We start from the raw sequence: 6,000 nt of genomic DNA on the forward strand, positions 1-6,000 counted from the left end.
TCAGCCTTCATTGGCGATCCTTGCCCAAATCAATTGCTAATGGGGATTTTCTAATTCCATCATTCCTTGCCTACTTTTTAGTTGGCATTCTTCTATAAAAAAGAGCTTTCCCTTCTCCCTGACCCTCATGATATTCCTTTTAATCTTCACAATCACCCTAAGGATAAGAATAGTTACTCCCATTTTACAGATGAGGAAACTGAGGTTCAGGGAGCTTAAATTATTTGCCAAGTGAGTGGCAGAGCCGGGATTCAAATTCAGGCTGCTCTCATGCCTGATCTCACACCCACTGCTCTCTGGAATCTTCTCACATTCCTAGGTTTCTTCTCTAATGACTTAGCTCTGAGAAGGAGGTGAGAAGCCGTGCCCTCTCCCAGGAGAATTCTTGTAGCAGGTGGGGAAGGCATTCAGAGCAGCAGTTGTCGGGGAGATTTCCTCTCTTGAAATCATGGAGCAGCCCTGCTCCTGCCTCCCCACCCACCTCCCACCTTAGAGGCCTGGCAGTGCCAACGCCTCCCTCTCTGTTGCCTGGGAGGACCCCCCACCCCGGCCAGCCCTGCTGTTGTCCTTGCTGGGTTCCCAGCTCTGAGGAGCACGACTGTGGTGACCCCCTGTCCTGGAGCTCCTATGGTAGGCCCAAGGTTGATCACTCTGCCCCACTGACTCCCGAAGACTCGTGGAAGGGTCCTGTAGGTCCGACTTCCACTGGGAAAATGTGATTCCTGTCCAGCCAGCAAGCATAACCTGCTGAGCCCTGCTCTAGAAGAGAGGCTGTCAAGGACCAGATGGACTACCTGTGATTGGGGTGAGGATGTTCTGCAGAGAGCCTGGCAGGGTGGGCGCCTCTGCCTCCCTCGACCCTCCCAGTTTATTTCCCACTCTGCTCCATGCATCTGTCACCCGGTGTCCCTTCATGGAACCGCTCACTCAGCAGACACTAACTAGCTGCCCACAGTGCACTGGGCATGTGCCGGGTGCCAGGGTTATGAGACCTAGGCCTGGCCCTCAGAGGGGTCACAGACAAAGAGAGAGACAAGGAAAGAGGTCACTAGGTGCAAAGAGCTGTGAAAGGCACTGACTGCACGGAGCTTGGGTCCCGTTTCCTTGGATCATCTGTTGAACCACCAGGGCAGCTCTGGGGTGAGTGCAACCTTGACCGCCATTTTATAGGGAAGGAAACTAAAGCTCAGAGAGGGTCCCTGCCATGCCCAAGGCCCCACAATACATAGCAGGGCTGGAAAGGAAACAGCCCCTTCATGCCCCTTCTTCCCTAGTGCAGGGTGCGGCTTGTGCAAAGGGCTGGGCACCAGGGCAAAGGCAGCATCATGGAATGGCAAGGATCCCTGTGATGTGGCCAGAGGTATCTTCCTCCCTCTCCCTCGGGCCTCCTGCCTGTCTTCTTTCTCCTTCCCTCTCCCTCTCTCTCCTCCTTGCATACCTGCCAGCTGAGGCAGACTGCCTCTTGGGTGTCTTATCCCCTCTACTCCCATCCCTCCTCGAGTCCCCAGGGGCTGTGGGGCCCACATTCCTCCCCGGCTCTCTCAGGCCCATTAGTGTGTTTACGCTGGAGCTGTCCCAGGGGAGCCGAGCCTGGACCCTCCCCACCCCGCCCCACCCCCACCAAGGAGAGTGGACAGTTGAGAGGTGGAGGCCGGTCAGAGCCACAGGAGAACCTGACCCAGCGTCCGAATTCCTGCCCCTCTGTCTGAACAAGTCCAGGGCGGCCAACGGTAGCCCCCGGGTCCCCGTACCCCTTCCCGCACAGCCCCTCCCGGGGCTGACAGGCCCTAATCTGAGCTGTCTTCGTGCAGCCAGCCCTCCGAGCCCGGGGTCACCTGATGCCGACACATTTTAATTCAGAAGCTGATTTCTGCTTGTTGGCAACATGTCATTTCTGAAATTGCTTTCTCTGCCCAGAGGCGGGAGATGTCAGAGCCGTGCAGGTGTTACAGCAGTGCCGCCCCCACCCCAGCCCCCCCAAGTTCAGGAAGGATTAGGGGGCGTGGGGGGTGCACAGTAGATTCTGAAGCTCTGCTTCTCATGTTTCCCTAAGGGCTGGAGGCCAGAGATGGGGGATGCTGGGAACAGCCTCAGCTTTCCTCTCTTGCCCAAAGACAGAGGCCCAGAGTTGGGTAAGTGAAATTGCTGCTGAGACTGACAACATCCAGATTTAGTCTGTTTTGAACATGTTCTATACAGGTGCCAGGCACCCTGCAAAGTGCCTCTCATGCATTCTCATGTTTGAACCTCAAACTGAGGCTCAGAGAGGTTAGATCACTTACCTGAGGTCACACAGCAAGTATGTGGCAGAGCTGGGACTCAAACCCAGTGAGGGCAACAGCCAGACTGGAATTTGGAGGTCTGGGAAGAGATGGGCCACAGAGCTGGGGAGGACTTGGGGGCTGGCTTCTCCTTTGCTTGCTTCACGCTCTGGCCTAAATACCTTCAGTGAAATTTGCCTGCTCCCCTAACTTCCCCACTCTTGCAACCCACCAAATAGTTATCTGCTCCCCCTTTTACATTTTCTTAGCATTTTGCACATACCTTGATTAACAATTATCTCTTAAAATTGTCCCCCTTTGTTTTATTGGATGAATGAACAAATGAATTTAAGAATCTTGCTCTCCATGCTGTTTCCCCATCCCCATTTCCCACCCCAGCAGCATCCCACCATAGCAGACTTCCTGTTTGAGCAGGTACCACGTCCCTCCCTGACATGCTGGCTCCTCACTTGCCATGCTCCCTGCCCTTTTCTCTCCTCCTTTTCTCTCCCCTCACTCCCTCTTGCCTCCCCATCCCAACTCCTAGAATGCCTGGCTGCCTCAAGAACCAGGAACAAGGCGATGCAGAAGCCTAATCCGGCAGCTCCCACAAGATGAGGGCTGCTTTCTGCATCCCTGGGCAGGGAACGAGCTAATCCAGCTGGAGAGCAGCCTGCTGGTCTCCTTGTAAAGATGCTGCAGGGGCCAACGCACCCACCCACCCAGGGTGGTGCTCGCAGCTCCACCTGCTTCCCAGGGATGAAGTTCTCCCTCCTAACTCTCCCTCCAGCTCTTCAGAGGACCCACAGCTGTGTGTGCTTGCCCCCTGGCCTGGCCAGAGCTAGGGGCATGGCCAGATTGGCTGGTGTAGAGCCCAAGACAGAAAACCGTCTGACCCCCCTCATGCACTCATTGCGTTGGTATCCAGCGTCAGCTTTGAGCAAAAGGCTCCCACAGCTCTCGTTTCATTTTGGTGCTGGCAGAAAGCAGTAGCAGATGGAAGGGTAAAAATAGAGAAAACATCAAAGATCCATTGAGACTTAATGGGCCTCTTCCCATTTTACAGATGGAGAAAACTGAGGCCCAAGCTGAGCAGCAGCAGCAGCAGCAATCACATCCTAAACACAACAGCGGGGTCAGGATCAAGCAGGCACAGGGGACCTGTGCAGTGTGGGGCCTGTCTAGTTCCTGGTACACGGCTCTCTGCTTTGTGATAATTTAGTGAGGGGTCCTATTTATGTGCCAATTAAAAATTAAACTTAAAAAGATGAAATGAGGATCCATTTCACAGAGAATGGGCAAATGTCCTAGAAGAAGGGACAGGCGGTCTTTAAAAGTCAGATAAACAGAGTCGTGGGGTGAGCACTGTCTTGGGAGTTAGAGTCAAGCAGGCAAGTTGCTTTTCTTCTCTGAGCCTCAGTCATTAACATAAACAAACAAGCAACAACAAAACCTCTATATAGATATCCCTTGATAGACAGACAGGCAGAGAGACAGACAGACATTACATACACAGTACTCCTCCTGTGAGCCAGGCACCTTACCAGGCCCTGGGGATGAAGCAGTTAACGAGGCAGGCACTGTCCCTGCTCCTACAGGACAGAAGACAGATAAACAAGTCATCACCACTCAGCGAGATGGAACTGACAGCCCTGGCCGCCCGGGGCTGCTGGACCCGCGGCTGGGGCACCCGGCTGCAAGAGCGGGAAGATGTCACTGTATTACCTGTTGTTGCTTTCAGATTATGAACCATGTGAAAGCATTACTTAACACCCCCCCCGCCAAAAATAAATAAAATAAAAAACGGAATAAAAATTAAGTGTGATGAGTGCTAACAGGGGGCAAGAACGGGGTGCTTATGGGGGGAACCCTGCAGGGTTGGTGCAGACCTGGCCCAGGGGAAGCGAGAGGAGGTTCCCCAGAGGAGTGGCCGCCCAGCCCTGGCCCGAGGCTTACTGAGGCCTTGGCCAGGTGAGGAGTTGGAGGGGGAGGAGGAGACAGGTGTTAGTGGGAAGGTTACAGCGTGAAGTGATAAACCCAGCCTGGCAGGCTCACTGGGAGGATTAGAGGCTGTCTCCAGAAAGTGCCTGGCACACAGGATGTGCTTCATGTATAGTAGCCACTACTATTATTATGTCCCAGTTACAGTTGCTGTTATTGGCAGGGGTTGGGAGAGTCGTGTTGCCACTGACTCTGTGATATATTCCTGGGCCTCTGTGAGTCCCTTGGTGACAGGACTCCTGGCCCTGCTGCAGCATTTTATAGTTTACACGGGTCCAGCCCTAGGCACAAGAAGGCAGAGAGGAGGCCTAAGCTGAGGTTGCCCTGTTCTGGGGGGCCTTGGCTCTTCTAGAATCCGCTCCCCCTCAAACACAGGACCAAAACAGCCCCTGACTTCTGATGCAAGGGACAGCTGCCCAGGTTGTTTCATCTCATAGCACAGACCAAGAAACCTCCCGGTGCTGAGAAGGGACAGAATGCCCTCCCCACCCCGGGCCCAAGGCTGTGCATGGCATGGCTGTGAACCCCAGTGCTGTGAGCACTCACGACGCGCCCAGTGCTGCACAGATGCCTTGCGTAGATTAACTCCTCTCCTCACAGCCACCCTGCGGGGAGCGGGTACCGTAATTACTCCCCATCATACAGATGAGGAAGCCGAGGCATGCAGAGGCTAAGTAACCTTCATGAGGTCACATTCATGAGGTCACATGGTCAGGCTTTGACCCCAGATGGCCTCTCAGCCACTTTCTGGCCTTAAAGCAGAGCTCCCGGGTCTCAACTCTTCTCTGCTTGCCTGCTCAGCCCTGCCTCGCAGCAGGAAGAGGGCCATTTCCTCCAACTTGGCAGAGCCCACCAAGCACGACTAAAACCTTATTTGAGTCCTAGACTTAGGATGCATGGTGACATCAATTACATTCTGAAAATCTGATTTCCAGGGAGGCTGGACCGTCGGAGTTGGCTACGTCTGGATGCAGGATAGGGTGGGGGTGCGTGGCCCATTTAGAGGCCTTCCGGAATCAGGCCCTCTGGGGTGTGACAGCCTTAGCCTGACAGGAACTGCTTCCCTCAGGAGGAGGGGGGTGCTCAGCATGTAGTCCTGACTCCACAGTCACAGACTCAGAGAGCTGTGGGCTAGCGAGGCACAGGGAAGCCGTGCTGGCGGCCAGGTCCTCTCTCTCCATTCTTGGAAGAAAGTGGGAGTCCCATCTTAACCCACAGCCTCATGATGGCCTTGGCAGGGTCCAGCCAACTGTCAGTGGTCATGGCTTCCAGCCCCTGATTGGCTAAACGGACTTCTGATCTCTGACTCCTGAAAAGCTGCTTAAGATCTCTGACCTCTGTGTTCTTGGCCCTCCTTCTCTCTGGCACTCACCTGGCCCCATCATCCATGCCTGTGGGGTGATTATGAATGTACATCCTTTCTTCCCTTCCAGACCCTGCAGGGAGGGGTCCCACACAGCCCTGAATGTGGTAGTTGCATCTCATCGGTCCTGAGCCAGGCCATTGACTTTTGAGCTTTAGACAGCAGAGGAAGGCCTCTGTGAGCAGCGGACCCCAGCCTTGCAGTCCTGATCAGCATTCTTTACTGATGGACCTCTCTGCGCCATCAATAAAATAGGGATAGATAGTAACACTAACATCTACACCGTGAGGATTGCATTCGTTCCTACAAGCGCTCAGAACAGTGTCTGGCACACCGTCAGCTCTAAACAAGCATTAGCTGCTATTGTTAGAAGAC

Source organism: Equus caballus, chromosome 11, assembly GCF_041296265.1.
Source record: "Equus caballus isolate H_3958 breed thoroughbred chromosome 11, TB-T2T, whole genome shotgun sequence".
Taxonomy (NCBI): Eukaryota; Metazoa; Chordata; class Mammalia; order Perissodactyla; family Equidae; genus Equus; species Equus caballus.